Source organism: Paralichthys olivaceus, chromosome 21 (genome assembly GCF_024713975.1).
Source record: "Paralichthys olivaceus isolate ysfri-2021 chromosome 21, ASM2471397v2, whole genome shotgun sequence".
Lineage (NCBI taxonomy): Eukaryota > Metazoa > Chordata > Actinopteri > Pleuronectiformes > Paralichthyidae > Paralichthys > Paralichthys olivaceus.
Window position 1 is genome coordinate 2,024,106 of NC_091113.1, and position 18,645 is coordinate 2,042,750.

General features: G+C 45.8%; 1 protein-coding gene across 1 annotated transcript in view; it reads right to left on the reverse strand.

Moving 5' to 3' along the window:
- The window catches only part of tbkbp1 (TBK1 binding protein 1), a 37,721-nt gene extending 23,213 nt beyond the window's left edge, over nt 1-14,508 (reverse strand). The window contains exon 1 of the mRNA XM_069517314.1: nt 14,368-14,508. The gene's annotated coding sequence lies outside the window, so the exon portion shown is untranslated. The remainder of the gene's footprint in view (nt 1-14,367) is intronic.
- Between the last annotated feature and the right edge of the window lie 4,137 nt (nt 14,509-18,645).

Genomic DNA, 18,645 nt, shown 5'->3' on the forward strand with positions numbered 1-18,645 from the left:
ACCAGCTCCAGTAAAGGTGGTGCAGATAGATGTGGCTTTAAAATACAGGACGGAGACACGCGAACATCCATTTTGTCTGTGCTCGGCTCATCGGCAGCACAGAAATGAAGCATTTATCACACACACAGCTTCTCTTCCTCTGCTCTCTGCCCCTCTGACCAAAATATCCCTCAGCCGGCCTCATCCTGCCCCCCCTCCCCCCACACACAATCCACTCCATCTCCACCTCTGGGCTCATTTGCGGCGGCTCTCCGGGCCTCACCGGGCAGCCGAAGTGACGGCAGACGCCTCGCTCCCAACCAGCTCCCAGCTTCATTACGCCGATTACCACAGGAAGTCATACATTACCTGCGGGCCCACATGGCATTCGCCGTTCCGCTGAGATTACCTCTCCCATTCTCTTCCTCTCCCTCGCTCCCCTCTCCCATTCTCTTCCCCCTCTCCGGAGATTAAAGCACCGCTCCTCTCCCTCCATGTCGCTGAAGAGGGGCCACACACTGCTGCCGTCATCAGCAGGGTCTGGGAGATCTGGAGCCGTGAACCGGGCGACTTCTGTTCACTACCTACATGTGGCGGCAGTTTTTCCATGTAGGTCTCTTTTTTCTACAAAAGAGGATGAACCCTGATGATTCTGGTGTTTTGATGGATCACCATGTTTACCAAAACTACACATGCTAGCACCCCACGCTAGGATACAGGACAGCTGCTCAGCATCAGTATGTGCACACCGTCACCACGCTCTGACATTAGCATTGAGCTCAGGTGCAGCCTCACAGAGCTCCGGCAGCAGATCTTCTGTCGACAGCTGATGACATTAATGAGAAAGTTTATGAGATGATGAGAGCGAGTGTCCCTCGTGTTGATCATAAATTCAACCGTGGTTACTGCGAAACAAGTTTTAAAACCCGGAGCTTCTTGTATTGTTTTACAAAGTTTCCTACTTTATTCTCTTACCAATACTTAATATTTCAATTTATTGTTATTGTCTTGAGCTGTGCACGATCTATACTTTCATTATTAACTGAATAAACAAACCTTTGCCTACAGAATATTAATAATCGTGAATAAGATGAAGTGTATTTACATTATAGAACATGCTAACTTCTTTACCACTGCGGTAACACTGAGATTTTAAAGAGGAGACTGTGAGTGGAGTATTCCAGCTGTTGTAAACCTTCAAAAGAACAAACATCTGTAACTCAATCACATCCCAGCGCTGGTGCTCTGTGTAAATACTGTTTCTTTATTTTTTGGATCCTTTGAGGACTGAAGCATCAACTGATTGTTCTCTCAGTGGGAAATCTGTGTCTGTCAGAGAACTAATCGTGGATCGCACTCCTAATCATGCAAATCTCTTCTTACTGATGAATTCTGTTCTCCATGTTGTCTTGTGGTTTTCTGCAGAAAATGAAACTCTTCAACGTAAACACAAGCTTATCTTCTTCTCTATAAAGCCTGAGCATGCACATATATCTTTATATATACAGGGCTATGTACCTCTGAGCCTCTCCTGTATCCCAGGGCATAAAAACATGAGAGCAGCAGAAATGATACCAGCTGGGTCAAGGCAGGGTTTTGTGGTGATAAGAGAACCAAGATGAAAGGGGGAACCGGGGGATTGAGTCCCAGCAGAGCGGCATTTTAATACTGGATGTTGTCGGGAGATGCAACCACTTTCCTTTCTATCTCCTCTCGTGTGCCTCACCCGCCCTCTCTGTACCTCACTGATCCCTTCTATCGTCCTTACATCCAACCTGCTTGTAACGTTGCTCCTTCATTCGTCCCGTGAACATGAGAATCTTGGGCGGATTATTGTTAACCACAGAGTCCACGTCTGCGTAAAAGGAGAGCGAGGGACAGACGCCGCTGGTGCGTGCGTCACACCTCGGAGTCTGCAACGCCTGATATGTAAAATCTGTTTGGGGGAGCAGACTCTCTCAAGGTTTATTGTTTCTCTCCATCTTTATTTCTTCCCACCTCTCCCTCCCTCTGGCTTTGAACCAGCTCTCCTCAGTGTCGCCCTCTGACCCCCGCAGACTGGACGTTTGGCACCTCTGACTCCGACAGTACCTCTGTGAATGAACAGTCCAGGGCAGACGTTTCTGCCCTGCACTCGTCCGCCAAATGCTCCCACAATGCCTAGCTCCACTCCACTGCACCTGTTTCCTCTGCTTACGTCTCCTTTCATGGTGAACGAGGCCAGAGCTGCAGCGGCACACACCGAGAAGCCATTCAAACATTAAAACACCGAGAGGGTTCAATTGTGTGTGTCTGTAATTGAGTGTGTCTGTGCTTGTGTTTTGTGTGTGTGTGTGTGTGTGCACGTGCGTACAGGCAGGTAGTGAGTATTGATGCACTAATCCATCATAGTAGATCCATATCAACGCTGCGCTCTGACCTCATTTAAAAGGTGAACCAGACGCGTTTGATCAGAATCTGTTTCTTTGCTCACTGAATAATAAAAACAAGGTGTCGTAAACCTTGAGATTAACAATTGCACAATAAATAACATTTGTGCACCAATGTCTCGACTACTAATTGTGTATCACAGAAAACACAACAGTAGGTTAGTGGCCCGTTTGACTCCTGCTGGTTTAAAGTCCTGGAACCTTTTTAAATTCCACCTCCAGCTCTGGTTCACTGAATAAATGATTTCACAGCAGCTGAACCGTAAACTGGGAGCAGGGTATAATAACTGTGTGAATTCAAATGAAATGAATCAGATCACATCACATTCAATTAGATTTTAGTTTTAATTACAGGATAATTTAGTAAACTAATTAAAAAAAACATACATAATCGGCAGCAGTGTTATTTTCTTCTATCACCTAAAGTCTGAGCAGCTCAGTGTAATAAAGATGTTTGTTGCAGTGTCGTGTTCACACACGCGGCTTCTAGAAACATATGTGTACTGTATACACACAACGCAGCTCCGGGCCCACGCCACAATATACACACCCACGCACTAACACACACACACACACACAGACACACACACACACATTTACGATACAAAGAACTCATACATGGAGAAAAACACCACCTCTAACAAACGCCATACCGCGCTGTGATTCATCACTCGGGGAATCAGCTGTGTAGGCAGGCAGAGTGTGTGTATGTGTGTATGTGTTTGTGTGCGTGTTCATGTGTGTGTGTTCGTGTGTGTGTGTTCGTGTGTGTGAGGCAGCTGCCATTCGGGAGATTGATGGCAGGGGCAGTATTGAGACAATGAGCTGTGCTGCTGTATTTTTCTTCCTCCACTTTCTGTTTTCTGTCGACTCCTTTTTCTTGTTTCTCCGCCGCTCCCCTCATCTTTCTTTCCTCCGGAGCCGAAGCAAACTGTCAATTCCTTCCTCTTTTTTTTTTTTTTTTCTTTCCTCACCACCACCACCCCCTCTTCACTTCCTCTCTTGCTCTTTCCCTGTCATTCATCCATCTTGGTACTCGGCTGCAAAGTTCATCAGAGCCGCTCTGACTGCAGAGACGCCTGTTAGGACTTTGAATGAGAACTTTCCCCACGAAAGACATTTATCTCATTATTACTCCAACCAGTCGAATCCTTGGATTCCCTCGCTCTGACATGTGAGTCAGTGGAGCTCAGCTGCAGCTCAAACGATGAGGAGGACGAGATAAGAATAACTTTTTTTGGCTCTGGTTGCAATTAAAGCCCACCCTGTTTCTACCATCCTCTCTGAGCTCTAATAATTATCATCCCTAGTACGTACATGACGTGCACATGCAACACACGGGATGACTCATGAGCTCTCGTGTGTTTCCCAGTGAAATAAAGCTTGTAATTTGGTCTCAGCTGTTACAAAGCACAATAAGACGGAGAGTGCGATGCTTTCTCTCAATGCACAGTTGGCACGCCAGCAGGGTGAAGTGAAACCCGGTGGCTCTGGGGACGGGTGACGCACAGTGTTCTGGAGAGAGAGAGAGAGAGGCAGAGGTGCAGTTATCCTCAGTCGCAGATATTCAAGACAGCACGGATCAATACTTTGGTAATAACAGCCGGTGATGTGACGGAGTGTGATTGGAAACATGTCGCTCACAGAGAGTAATCACTCGACTCGGCCCGCTCCGGTTCTGCTGACCCCAGGTGGCTGCGTAAATCTGTTCATGCAGCTTCACATTTTTATTTCAAAATGAAAAGATTTATCGTTTCACCTTGAGCAAACATTCAATTCGAGGCTGCACAGAATGTTGGCGCTACACATTTTAATCTGTTTCTCAAATCTGTAAAAAAAAAGCAGACGAGATTGTGCTGCAAAGATTTGTCCCTTAAAGGACACGTGAGGCTTTTTCTGTGTTCCGAAGTTTTGTCTGCACGTTTGAATGATGCACGGCGAGCTGGCCAATCAGAGCAGACTGAGCTTAAAGAGGCCGAACAAATGTTTGAGACAGAGGCTGACAAGAGGAGCTGCAGCAATGGACACACTGAGGAAACACAAATTCAAATGATATGAGCAGGATAGAATATGATTTTTAATGTGAGATTTTAAAAGCTTCCCTGAAATGAAAACCTAACCGTTTAATTATTTCTCACCTCGGACTCTGATTTCACAGATGTTTCTTTTTCTTTATTTTACATTTATGTGACAACACATTGATAATGAGAGTTTTGAGGCGCTGGAGAAACAAAGTGAGGGTCTGAGGTGACGGTTGTCGAGGATCCGGTGGTGAGGAAGACGTTGTGAAGCAAATCCACATGAATACGACTTCACAGCCTTGAAGTGGAGCAATATCAGTCAGATCCCATGACGCACACAAACACACACACACACACACACACACACACACCTCACGGTAAATTCATACATTAATGCCGGAGACCTTGACAGCTGGAACAGCTCAAATCATTCCAGTGGCCCTGACTCGTACTTGGCTCTCACTTTTGTCTTGTTCCCCCGGCATCTAAAGGCTCGTGTGTCTCACAGAACATCACATCCTCCTCCAGTGTGTCTGTTCTGCTGTCATGCACTGACGAGAAGACCGACGGAGAGTCAGACACGGGGTTTGGCACACGCTCGAGTACGAATATGTTAAAAATGAAATGTGATCGTGTACCTATGCGTGGATTCTAATAGAGCTTCTAGAAACAGTTACACTCAGACATTAAACTGAAACACATTTCACTGTGCATTCATGTATTTTTAGATTTCAATTTCAGCCTAATTCAAAAGTCAAATTAACCGCTCTTTAAATCCGACGCGTTGAGACTAAGCTGAAAAATCAAACGCATGGAAAATGCACACAACAAAAGCTCACGTAACAGACGTGCCCACACACATGCATCATGAGATGCAAAGAATAAAATGGCTTCATGCCGGAGGAGAGCTGGAACCATTTTATATAAGAAACTCTTTATTCCACATCTAGAAATTGTAAATAATTCAAATCCAATCACGTCTAATAGAAATTCCCCGAACGGATGAAGCCGCTTAGTTTAATTCCAACTCTGACCTCCATTATGTTGAGGAACACAGATCTATGAGAACCTGCTAAAGACAGAAAATGGAGCCGAGTGTTTAATTGGCTCCCAGTGCTGATGTGACAATCTGCGGCTGCTGATGAATTAATAGTGCATGATGCTGCTGCTGCTGCTGCTGCTTGTTGGACGAGTCCAGCGACAAGATGATGTGCGAGGGGAGGAAAGAGAAAACTGGATCTGAAGGAGTATATGATAAACACGAGCAGTGCATTATGGGAGCGGAGTACTCCTCGTGTGTGCACGTGTGACATCATTGGTGCAGAATGGAGAGACCTCGTTCAGTTGTCATCAACAACACAATACACAGGAGGTGTGTGTGTGTGTGTGTGTGTGTGTCAGTGGTTAATGAAGCAGGTATTCATGCACCAGCAGTCACACACACACACACACACACACACTTTTGTTTTGCTAAGAACAAGCACACGCAGCCGGCGAGTGACGGACAGGAAGAGAAATGATCTGTAACCAAGTGACCTGGGGGAGCTGGGGCACATGCAACACTTGTGGAGGACGAAGGAGACGAGTCCAGGAGATCACAGCCCGGGTCGACGGGACGAACGAAGACAGAGCAGGGGAGAGAGAGACGAGAAGACGGGATGAGAGGAGGTTAAAGGAACAGGTGCACGGGCCGCTTTCTAAATTCACAAATTACTACACACAGGCGCACAACACACTTGTCAGGGCATTGAACCTCCTGCGTACCGGTTCACGTGTCTGTGCACACTTCACACGTAGTGGAGATCATTATCTGGAGAAACAACATCCACACACACTCTCTCTCACCAGCCTCCAGCTTCTGCCTTTGTCTGTACAAAGTAAAAGCTTCTGCACACACACACACACACACACACACACACAAACGCCTCTCCGTCTTTAATCGTCTGGCTTGACATAAAAGATGAGGAGTCGAGAGAAGATCTTTGATGGCAACATTAACCGCACGATGAAACGAAGGTGAAGAGCAGGAACTAGTTCTTTTTTAAACCTGAACTCTGAACTCTGGGATCTGTTTTGTTTAGTCACAAAGGGGAACATTGTGTGTGTGTGTGTGTGTGTGTGTGTGTGTGTGTGTGTGTGTGTGTGTGTGTTTTGTGTTCCGTGCATCTCTGCCAGATAAACATGTGAGGAAACATGTGTTTTTGGAGGAGAACATAAGGACGGATCCTCCTGAAGCATCGATACGCTCGTATTGATTTGCATCAGGAACATGAATGTTGTTGTGTTGTGTGTTCAGCCGAGCTGGAGATCGTCTTTGAGTAACGCGGACCGCAGCCCACGCAAGCAAGCAACGACACTGAGGAGGCTTTTCTGCAGAGACGCAGCGTGGACCCTGAATTCATGAAACGTCTTATGAGTCTGAACTCGGCGGAACAGACCTGAATTTCCTGTCCTCTATTCCAAGACGTTCTTTTCAAATACACCAAGTACAAGTACAAGCCAGATATTTCATTCTACTTCATTCATTTTTTACAGAGTTAATGAAATAACCATCGATGTAAATGTGCCACTCTTAGCTAAGTGGCTAATTCTTTAACTGCTAGATTTTTAAATTATACATTAACATAACGACGACATGTACAAACACGTTGCTCACAATTCCCCCAATATCAAGTATTTCCCTCCAGAGCCAGGACAACATCAGCTACGTCCATTTATAAATTAGCACGATTAACTAGTAAAGACCCTTTTAACGTACGACGACATGATTTTAAAGGTTTAGATAAAACCTGAAATAAAAGCTGAGTCAGCAACTTTATTTCGGGCGGTAAAAAAGATACTATGCAGGACATGACGTTTAAATTCAGCTGCAGAAAATCCGACAGATCAACACCGACGTCGTCTTTTATCACCAGAAGCTCTCGAATGTCGTCTTTTCTTCAGTTTTGCGTCTGTTACGTCTCAGAAACACGTTTCCAGATATATTTTCCTGCTGTTTTCTCACTCTGACATTTTATTTAAACTGGAACAAGAAAAGTTCCCCCCAAAAAAAATGTCGAACGAACATTCTCACATCCAGAATAATGAATAATCGTGCAGGTCTGAAAAAGCAGCTTATCAAAAACAAAGCAGCTGCGTCTTCACAGACAAAACTGTAAAATCCTCTTCCTCCTCTTTGCAGAAGAAAATGTTGCTTGCGACAAAACTCAAACATAACTGGTGCATTTCTGTCACTGTGGCTTCAGCTTCCTATTTATTGGAAATCTATGCTCTGTGTCTGAGCCCCGCTGCCAACACAAAGATTATCTCCCAGATTAAATTATTCTTTGTGTACTCGGAGTCAATCTGACGGCAGTTTGTTCTTCACATCTGACTCCAGACGGGAGCAGGCCTCCGACGTGACGGCGTCCGCCCTCCTTCTTTTCCCCTGCGTGTGTTTCACGTGAAGGTTTCTGCGACGTCATCAATACGAGCTCCTCTTACGGAACACGTGGGGCGTTCTCAGAGTGTTTATTTTTAGGCGCGCCGCAGGGAGCTGAGGCCGTCCAGTGACGGGTGGCGAGCAAGTGGGTAACCTGGTTTTTCTCAGAGACGCAAAAGGAACAACGAGAATCCCAAGTGAGCACGAAGAGGTTGTTTCTGGTTTGTACCATAACTGCCTGTTTCTGTCACACTCATACTTTATGCTGCTCACACACACACACACACACACACACACACACACACAGCTGGTTGTTACATGCTCTGCCTCGGCGGTCGTTGCGGTGTCTTGACTGGGCAGCGAGAGTGCGTGGTCACATTACGCCCCGGTTACATCACATCGCTTCAGTCTCCTAAGCAACCGAGTAAGTAAGCAACACAACCACGACCCTTTAATGTCGCCGCTCCACTTGAAACGCGGCGTTCAAGGTTCCACATCACACGACCACACTTCACGTCATCATGAGTCTGGCTGCAGGGACACGGCGGTGTGCGGTGCGGTGCGGTGCGGTGCGGTCGGTGCGGTCGCTCTCGGAACAATGAAAACAGTCGGGACAAGTGGGAGGGAGGCGAGAGGCTCTTGCTTTTGGAGAGCTGCGGAGAGGAGAGAGTTCGGAGAGAGGTGAGGACTTCTCTCCTGGAAGAACATCGGTGAACAAGTGAATCATCCAAAGACAAAACTCCGACAGTGAGGAGGGGCTCGGTGCGGGTGGGCCGCTCGTGGTTTTCTCAGTGGTCAGTGCCTTGGCTCAGAGGTATGACGCTGCAGTTATGTAAAACGTAGAAATCAAAGAGAAATGGCCGAGGAAGAAAAACGAGTGGAGGAGAAAAATGCAGCTGTTTATCAGTTTATCCACATTTTCTTCTTTCTGTGTTTTCAGCTGTTTGTTGGTTTGATGGTTTGTGAGTTTGCTTGTTTGGTTTCTTGTGAGCAGGATTCAGAAAAAACACCTGAACGGATTTCCATGAGACTTGGTGGAAGGATGTGATGTGGGTCAGGAAACAACGTTCCTCACAAATTAACTTTGAGTGGAAAACATATCAACTAATATACTTTAACGTTTCCCCCGAAAAACGTTTAAACCTGAGGTAAGGATGCAGGAGTGTGTGTATGTGTGTGTGTGTGTGTGTGTGTGAGCTAACGGACGAGGCTTTGTCTCCTGAAATTATCGGAGCTTTGATTTGGCACAGAATCGTCCTCCAGGTGTAACCAGTCATGCAACATTTTGCAGCGTGCCATTAACCTGATTAGTGAAATCTGGTTCATGCCGGCTGGACATTAAGTCCAGGCCGGGGGCAGCTGTCTGTCTGTCTGTCTGTCTGTCTGTGACACACTGGACACGTTTCCCTCCTTAAAAATAAAAGCATATTGACGCTCTGGAACCGCACACGTTTATCGACACTTCTCTTCTCTGCCTCATTAAAGCCTGAGGACTTATTACGGTTAAGTGGATTTCGTGTGTTCGCTGTTTTCAAAATAATTAGCACCGGTCTTAGTCACCAGTCGTGACTCGTTAGCATCTTACAGAAATGGTTGTTATCTCTCGTTTCACACAGAACCATGATCGATGTGTATTTGTGTGTGTGTGTGTGTGTGTGTGTATCACGTGTTGTATGATGCAGCGGCCTGGAGCACGAGACAAGTTTCCCTGTGGGACGATATAAACTATAACTTTCCTTACCTTCGCAAAATTCTAATTCTGCAGATGTCACACACAGAAACCTGCTGCGTGGACTTAATGGAACAAAACACCTGACACAGTGGAGTGTTGCAGAGTTCTCACTTATTCAAGAGCCGGGTCTAAATGGAGAAATCTGATGCACGATACATCTGAGGGGCGGAAGCATGGCACCACCCCGTTCTCCTGCCTTCACCCCCTGCGACCCTTAAAAGCCGCCCATGAATATTCCATCAACCCGCAGAGCCTCCGCGCTCCCTGTTCGTTCAGTGGTTCAGTCTGTAAGTAGCTTACGTAAACGTCCAAATGTATGTGAACGTAATGAGAAGTGTGCAGATTCACAGCGCGAGCGGAGCCGGAGGCAGGAACCACAGGAAGTGAGGATGAAAATGAGGCAAATGGAATCGCTCTCGCATAGATTAGATACGTGTGAACGGTGTCGGTGCTGTTTCCAGGCAGGACACTTCCTCGGTGCTCGATACCGTGGCTCCAAGTTACGTGAAAAGGGGCAAGATGGCGGCGTCCGTATCCGAGGAAGTGGAGATGCATGGTCCACCTTTATTTACAGCCTGTGGTTCAAACACACAAAACTTTATTTCAAATTCTAGTGGCGACAGCAGCTGCTACATCAGTGCTGTGCTAACATGCTAAAGTTCACCATGTTTCTCATCTAACTTCAGTATCTTAACATGCATCATCTGCAGCATGTGTAGAATTACATGGTTTAAATACGCTCAAGCTGCACAAATCAATGTTTCTTCATCATAAACGGATAAAAATGTTATGTTAAAAGGGGAAAATGTATATTTTTTTGATTTGATTCAACTGACGCCACAGAAAAAGTTCAATACAGGCTCAGACTGAGTGTTTCTTCATTCTCGCCCCATCGGTCCTCTGAGCTCTGGCATTGTCCACGTTTAGATCAATTCATTACTTTGACTAAACACTTAATTCAATACAGATTGATCAGAGGTAATTCATTCAAGCTAAACCCTTGTGACACAGGTGAGAACTGCCATTAACCCCGTCATTCCCTGAACATCTGATCCAGAGCCTGCAGAAAAACCTCACGACCAGGAGAGACAGTGGACTCCTCAGTGAGTTTCATGAAAGGAAGCACAGCTCACAGGGTCTGTTATTCAAATGCAGTTCTATAAGAGCGGAGGAAGCCAAGGTCGTCGTTTCAAAACAAAAAAGATCCTCGCGTAATCTTTTTCAACGGTTTTTAAAAGCGAGTGACAAAGCTCAGAGGTCGGTATTTCTGTTCCACTCTTTCTTTTGTCCACTGACTTAAACCATCTGAGGGTTTTTAAAGTGATTCACTGTAAAACTATGTCTAAGCAGAACTTGTTCGCTGATGACGATGGAGACGATCACAGTAGTTTATCAGGGACGACACAGCGTGCACGTCCAGGTCATTCAGGTCATTCTGCCCCAAACAACCTGTGTTTGCTCTGGATGACGATGTTTACATAGACACCACGAGTCGCTCATGGAATATTCTATTTAAAGCTCGATGTTTCAGTATAAATTTATTTTGGTGAAGATAATCAGAAAATGCTGTTTACATGGCAACTCAGACTGGAGTTGGGTTATTAACAGAATATAATCGTCCATGTGAACAAAAACTTCTCACTGTGTCTCTAAAATCCAATCGATGAGCGACGCTGGTTTATTTCGAGGTGACGTGTTGTTTTGTCATTTCATGTGGACGACTTCTCGGACTCACAGCTGCAGAGAGTTGGTCGTACGACCTGTGTTCTGACCCGAGAGACGACGGGTTGCAGCATGAGGCTTTAAAGGCCTCACGCAGGTGCATTTAAATAGTAAAGCATTTAGAAGTAAAAGTAAAAGCTGGAAAAGTCCAAGGAAACTCTGTCTTTACTCATTTAATCACATGTACGTGGAAATACTGTTTCAGGGATCTGCAGGTTTTAAATGTGCATCAAAAAACTTTGCAACGCTAAGGCACCGATTTTCAAATGTTCCTTTTTCATGAGTTAAAACATTTTTTTTCCTCCTTGAATAATATAATAATCTGAGACTTTGAGCTTCTGCTGTGTGATTCTCTTCTTTGTGAGTCTCCAGGTTAAGCAACATTTTCCAGAACGCTGAACAAGTCGTCCTCACAGCGACGGTTTCAGCTGCTGCAGGTGAATTCATTCAGCGGAGAAAATCTCTTCCTCTGTTCAGTCGAAAGCGCCGATGTCCCCTCGTCTGATTGCGTCAGTAACACACCCACAAACGCACACATAAATAGACATAGACACATCCTCTGTCAACACGCTGAGGGAGCAACGCAGAAGCAAACACTCCTCAAGGTCAGCTGGCACGATGCAGATCCAAAAAACTCTTGAAGAGTCGGCTGCAAAGTGTCCTCGTGCAATTAAACATAAACAAAACCAAACTCAGTCGAGCACAAACATCCACCGAGGCCCGACAGTCTGTTTGAAATCAATCAAGTTGCACCAAATGTCACAGATATCAGTCCTCTCAACGACAATCTTAAAAACGTAATATTGTCCGGATCTTTCTTGGTCCGTGTCTCATCCTTCCACCAAGTTTTGTGAAAATCTGTACGATAGCTTTTTGCGTAATCGTGTTCATATCGAGCTTCACGTTGGCTTTGACCTCAGCGCACGCACAAAAAGACACAACAGTAGCCGACACAAGATTTTCGCGGCCTCCATGGTAACAATGAGCTCTGCTTTGAGTTTCTGTTGAGCTTCTACTGGACATCGCAGATGAAACGCACGTTTCTGACAAACACAGTCGATATCATGCAGAATTGTGGCTTCTACCTTGGATGGTTAAAACATAACGGCTGATAATCAAAAATCTCTTTTTAGTGTCTCACGGAAACTCTTCCATTGTGTAGTGTTTGGATGAGTCGTGAGTGTTTGCCAGCATGTTTTCACTTGGCGTGCAGTGGACTGAGACGTGTCCTCGGTAGAAATCATTTCATTTCTAGCCCTGTCTCCTCACAGTGGGTCGCATCAGCAGCGTTCATCAGCACATAACAAAGCACATTACACAACAGCTTCAAGCACAGAGGCGCTCGCTGCCATCCCATTAAAAAAAAACCCAAAACAAACATGATTAACAGGCAGAAAAACAGCAAAACAAGCCCAGACCCCACGAGAGCCCGCGGAGCAGCAGCGACTGTACGACTGGTGATTATCAGGTAGACTCGAGCCGTGATTCACTTCCTTAAATTAGCACAGACGGACAGCACCCACTGGGAACGCACGAGAAGTGTGGGCCGAGCACCTCTAATGAAGAGGTGGTGATCAACGCACGAGGACGTGAAGTACAGGGAGTTTTTTATGTAACCTGCTGATTCCACGTGTAGGCGGAGACTCTGAGTGACAGAGTTGTGGCATGGAGCTAATTATCAGGCTTTTATGAGAACAGGAAATAACGACGGGGATCAGAGATGTGAACAGCATGAGTCATTTTTTAGGTTGTGGCTGCTTCTAGACTAAAAGTTATCGGTCGTTCACATTTGGCCCCGACTGTGATTCCAGTGATTGGAAAGAATTTCAGCACAGAGTTCACTCTGCATCCACAAAACCAGGCTCCCTTCTGTCCTCACTTCATCCAGGAGCTGACGCCTCAAAGACGAGCGGCGTCCTTCATCCTCTTTGTGTTTCTATAAAGTCAGAAATGTACCAACAGCCTCTTTACGTCCCTACACCTCAAAACGTCCAGCAGACGTCCACGTGCACCTTTTTCTATTGTGAGTGAAGAGGACAGGCGGCGTCTTCCATTTTTCACTGGTACTGGTTTGCATTGCACTGCGTGTTTGTACTTACGAGTCACAAATGTTACACAAAATGCTCCGACGGCCGACGAGTCCCTCAGACTGTTCAAGTTTAAAACAAGGAGGACACTGAAAACACTGACGTTTCTCATCTCTACATCTGAAAACATTCAGCGCTTTGTCAGACACGGTTTTCTATCGTGAGAGAAAAGGGCGGCATCTTCAATCTTTCACTGCCTGACGTGCAGAGTTTGTATTCACAAGCACCTGAAATTACACATGTTTATGTTTTCAACCGAGGACACATCGAGTCCTGGAGAATGTCCACAGTGAGACAACTTGATAAAAGTGTGACATTGCTCGTCCCTGCATCTCACAACGTCCAGCGTGTTCAGCACTGCTACATCCACACGTTTCTATTGTGAGTGAAAAGGGCACAGCCAGAAATACTCTTACTGCACGTGCACGTCTTTCCCTCACATCCACACTATCTGTGCACATATTGTGATATTAACCGTGTTGCTGCACAGCCTCACATTCAAATAGGCTTCACCGCGACTTCAGCTCCGTCGTCTTGGTGAAACGCTGAGCTGAGGTTTTCCTCCTCCTGCAACTCAACTCGGACACTAACGTGCAGAGATGAAAACAGGCCACAGAGCAACTGCCCGACAGATGTGGGCGACTCTCCATCAGCAGAGGGCTGAAGTTGGAGGCTGCCTGCGGCCAGAGCATCTCTGTGTGGTGCTGATGCTGAGCACACGCGTCTCCTTTAAGGAGATGGAGCCTGTACGTGCATCAGCTGTGTCCCTGCACACAAAATGTGATGAATAATCGCAGCAGATTTTTTTTTCGGGGGCTTTAAAATCTCGCCTCCCTCGTGTTTTGTCTCGTTCCAGATGGAGGCTGCGGTGATTAAAAACATGGCTGTGGTGCCGCCGCGCCGCTACACGTCCACTTTGCTCCGTGCGCACCTCCAGCACCGTGCACGGGGGGTTGTATAAAGGAAAATAACTCACGCGCTCCCGTCGATCGATCCGTGGGTGCCATGGCCTGGGAGGAGGGTGGTGGTGGTGGTGGAGGTGGAGGTGGGAGGCGGGGGCAGAGCACCCCCTCCGAAAAAGAAAGCGCCCCTGTCCCCTCGGTGCGTCCCGGGGAAAAGCTGCTGCCGCTGCTGCTGCTGCTGCTGCTGCTGCTGCTGCTGTCCGGCTCCCGGGCTCCTGTGGCAGCGCCGCCTGTAGCTGCTCCTGTGCAGGACTGAGGCTCACAGCGCGCGCCGTGGAGCTCCAGCAGTGTGGGATGATGATGTCGCGGGAATAGGAGCGTCAGTCTCTCCTCTTAACGAGAACATCCATGTCTCCCGCCTGAGTCACTGCTGCTCCAACTTGAAGAATCTCATCTGTGATGTTCTTATTCCAGGATGTTTGGCACAGCGCGTCCTCGCAGCTCCGCAGCTTTTCATTTATAGCTCAGGCATCCGAACAATATGCATGAGAACATTTAAAGCCACATGGATTCATCCTCCAACGTGCAGACTCTTCACACCCTCTGTTCTCCAGACTGTGAGGAAAGAGGAGAGTCAGAGTCAGGGTCCAGAAACACACAACATACAAACACGAATCCAGGTCAACATGTAACTGCCCTCTGCTCCTGGATTCTTTAATTAATAAACACTTTGAGCAGAATTCTCATAGATCTGCACAAATCATTGTTTTGAGACAATAACACTAAAGAGGTGGGATGCACATAAATCTTTAAGTACAAAAAAACATTAAAAACACACCTGTGTAAATGGGAATGTATGTGATTTTGTCTTTGCACACTCAGCTGGACTCTATACATTCATTTAGTGTGAATCTACACGTTTTTATTCATACAGCAGCTTTACAAGTCAACAATAAAACACTTCTGCATATTATAAAGTAGCCCGCTCCTGCAAGATCCACCTGGCTTCACAGGGAAGTCACCATCTGTAAAACTGGATCTTGTGATACATCAACTCCATAAAAGAGACTTTACCGACATCAGGAACAGAATGTTCATACACGAGCCTCCCTCCAGGCCGATGTATCGTCCCTGCGACGTCTCCAGATGTGTGATGGATTCACGATGGATCAGGTGCCTCTGGGTCGCCTTCATCTGTTTTACATTAACTGTGAAATGGTTCTTATCGCACCGTTTCACAGCTCTGCCCATGAACTAATAGGGTGCTATTCCTGTGCAACACGCCCGAGATACCTGCGTCATGTGAGAGTTATCAGGGTTCCAGGAGAGGAGAGGAGAGGAGGAGAGGAGAGGAGAAGAAGGAGTAGGGGAGGAGAGGGAGAAGGAGAGGAATGAGACTGAAGTGCACTTATGAATATATTTTGGAAAGTATCTGTGACACATTACTGCACAATACCATATAATATATATAATAATACATGATATCATTATCTTTACTCTGTATTATATCTGCCTCATGTTTTATCATTACTGCAAACTTTAGTGTGTGTACATTACTGAACATGTATTATACATAACGTTGTGTGATATTGTGTATTATTGTACTCGTTATACATACTGATGTATTTATACTGTACACAGATCTGCAAAAAACTCCAAAAGTGGATTTTTGAAAATAGAGTTTCAGGAAATATTTCATGAAACATTTCCTGGCAGAGCATCAAACCCTGGATCTACTTTACATGTTGAACAATGTGGCTTTCACACATATTTGAAACTAAAAAACAAACACTCTGGGTCGAGTTTGAGGAAAAGATGTTTTCTGTTTGGGACTGTGCTGCTGACTACGGGGACGCTATAATAAAATTCATTCAGTGGCGGAGCACACAACCATCACCTTCTCCCCGGGTGCGTACTTCATCAAATAAATAACAGACCTGTGGGTGTTCCTTATGTAACATATCCTACATATACACACAGGCCTGTTTCTGTGGAATTCACTGATTCATTCATGTTCTTCTCTGCTGTTTATTCATTCTTCATCTGAAACCAGTCCAGAAATCAGTGAGCAGACGAAAAAGAAAAAAACGTTTCATGTCACCGAGCCTCCGGGCAACAAATGACGTCTGCTGTGGAAGAAACGTCGGAGAAACTTGAAAACCAGCAGCTGACGTTGGTGCAAGAAGCATTTGTCTCCACTAAGTAAACAACTTTCAAATGTTGTACTTTCATACATAACATTGCAGATTCCTGTGTGCATGCATTTGCAGAATCTTTCATATATTTACAAATCTGATTACGCACGTTGAATTACAGTTACTCAACTCTCCACACACACACACACACATGTTGTTACAATAATGACAGGATTTCCAATTGAGGCTAACTTTGTGAACAAGGATGTAAAAGAACCACGGTTTTGTTTAACGCAGCTCCACATATAAGAAAATGTCCAAATATTTAAATGTGAACAAAAGAATGGAGCGAAATGACAGATTTACTGTGTGAGGCGAGATTAACACTTGTTTGAACGGACGACAGAAACTCATAAATATCTGTCTTCAGTGAATTTTGCTGGAACGTAGTTCTCCACTTGTTCTTAATGTCATTGTTCACTGTCAGTACTTCATCATAATGACCATGTGAAAGCTCTATTCATGCTCTTGATTGTTGAATCAAGGTGAAATCTGTATTCACGTCCTCGTCGTGCGTCACCTCATGAAAAGGAGCCTCGCTGTGAATGCCGTGATGATTGCACCAGTCGGATGATTTGTAGAAATACAAAGTGCTTGATTAATTATTAAACCTGGTCTTTTTTAAAACAGACGCTGATCAGGAACATGCATCGAGGAGGAAGTTTGATTTTCATTCCAACGTTAAACAGGCCGTGTTTCGTCCTGTGAGCGGAGTCGCTGGCGTTTGGATGCAGCTTCTAACTGAAATGACCCCGGCTCAGGCTAATGGGCCGTCTGGACCCACAGCGAGAGGAAATTTCCACTGGAGCTGTTGTTGTCCTCTGGCTCGCTCTCCAACAGCTATGGCACTGATAGAGTGGCCGAGCGTTTATGCCTGTTATACCCTGCTGTTGACAGTCGGGAATAGGAGCTGACTGCTGGCAGGAATGTAGGCCCGGGATGGAGAGCGGAAAAGTACTGGGGGGGAGCCAAAACCCGATGCCCCCTGCACCCCACCCCCGACCAGTAAAGCACTCTCCACCAGACGTGTCTCCGGGGTCGGTTTATACAACAGGACGTTATTACCCGTCAAAGATTCTTCAGTAATGGATGTGTTGCAAGTTTCTGCTCTTTTATGAGCAACTGATAAACAACCATAACGTCCATGATTGAATGACTGAAAGTCAAAGTTCTGCAGTGACAGGCAGTGACATTGATATTCAGGAATTAACTGATCGGTCGTTTTCCCTGCAACAACAAAACTCAGGTTATCTGATGATCCTGAGGATGCATCCGAAACCTCATCGCCCTCTTTGTCCCACGTTAAAAAAATCTAAGCATCACACTGCCGAAAGAAAAAAAGATGGATTCTTTACATCGGCCTGGGAGGATGCAGTGCAGGAGGCCTACGAGCACAAGAAGCTGAGGAAGCAAAGAGATCATTTGGTTTTTGAGTAAAAACAGAAAAGAACAGTGAGTTTATCACACAGACGAAAATAAGAAGTGCTCTGTGTGGCAGAGATAAGAGGGAGTGAGAGGTGGAGGACGTGGTGTGTAAAGGTGAGTGAGTGTTTTGTTTTGGACGACAAGTGTCCGTGGTGTGAAAGACGTGCAGAGGTGGGTTGTGGGTATAGCGTTCTGCTGACTAAAGCCTTCTCTGCTCTGTAGCTGGAGATCCGTCAGTCGACCGGTGCGATCCCTCTTCTCTCTTTCAAAGGACACGTCCGCCTGCAGGACGACATGTTGGGCTGTGCCCGGCAGATTCAGACGTGTTGCGTGACAAGTGTCTGTTACAGAAAACAATGCAAAAACGCCTGGTTTGTATAAACGTCAGGTGGACGGCTCACATCCCAAATGTTCTGTGTGAATGAGCCCGGAGCGACTTCAGAGGAAATCCTGTTAGAGCATAAATGATGTAGCACAACAAACACAAGCAGCTATGACTAATCCATGTTTTGTTATTGTCTGGCAGGGATCAGCTGATTATCTCAAATGAGTCAGGATATTTAGTTGTTTCACTTTATATTGATATTTTATTTTCTGACATTTCACTGTATTATCACCGGGGGGGTTTCGCAGCTACAGAATGTGTAAAAAAAACACCTGCTTGTTTTGATGGTGAGGCACGACGGGCCGGCTGCACAAAGGCATTCCCTACTGTACTGACACAGCTTATGT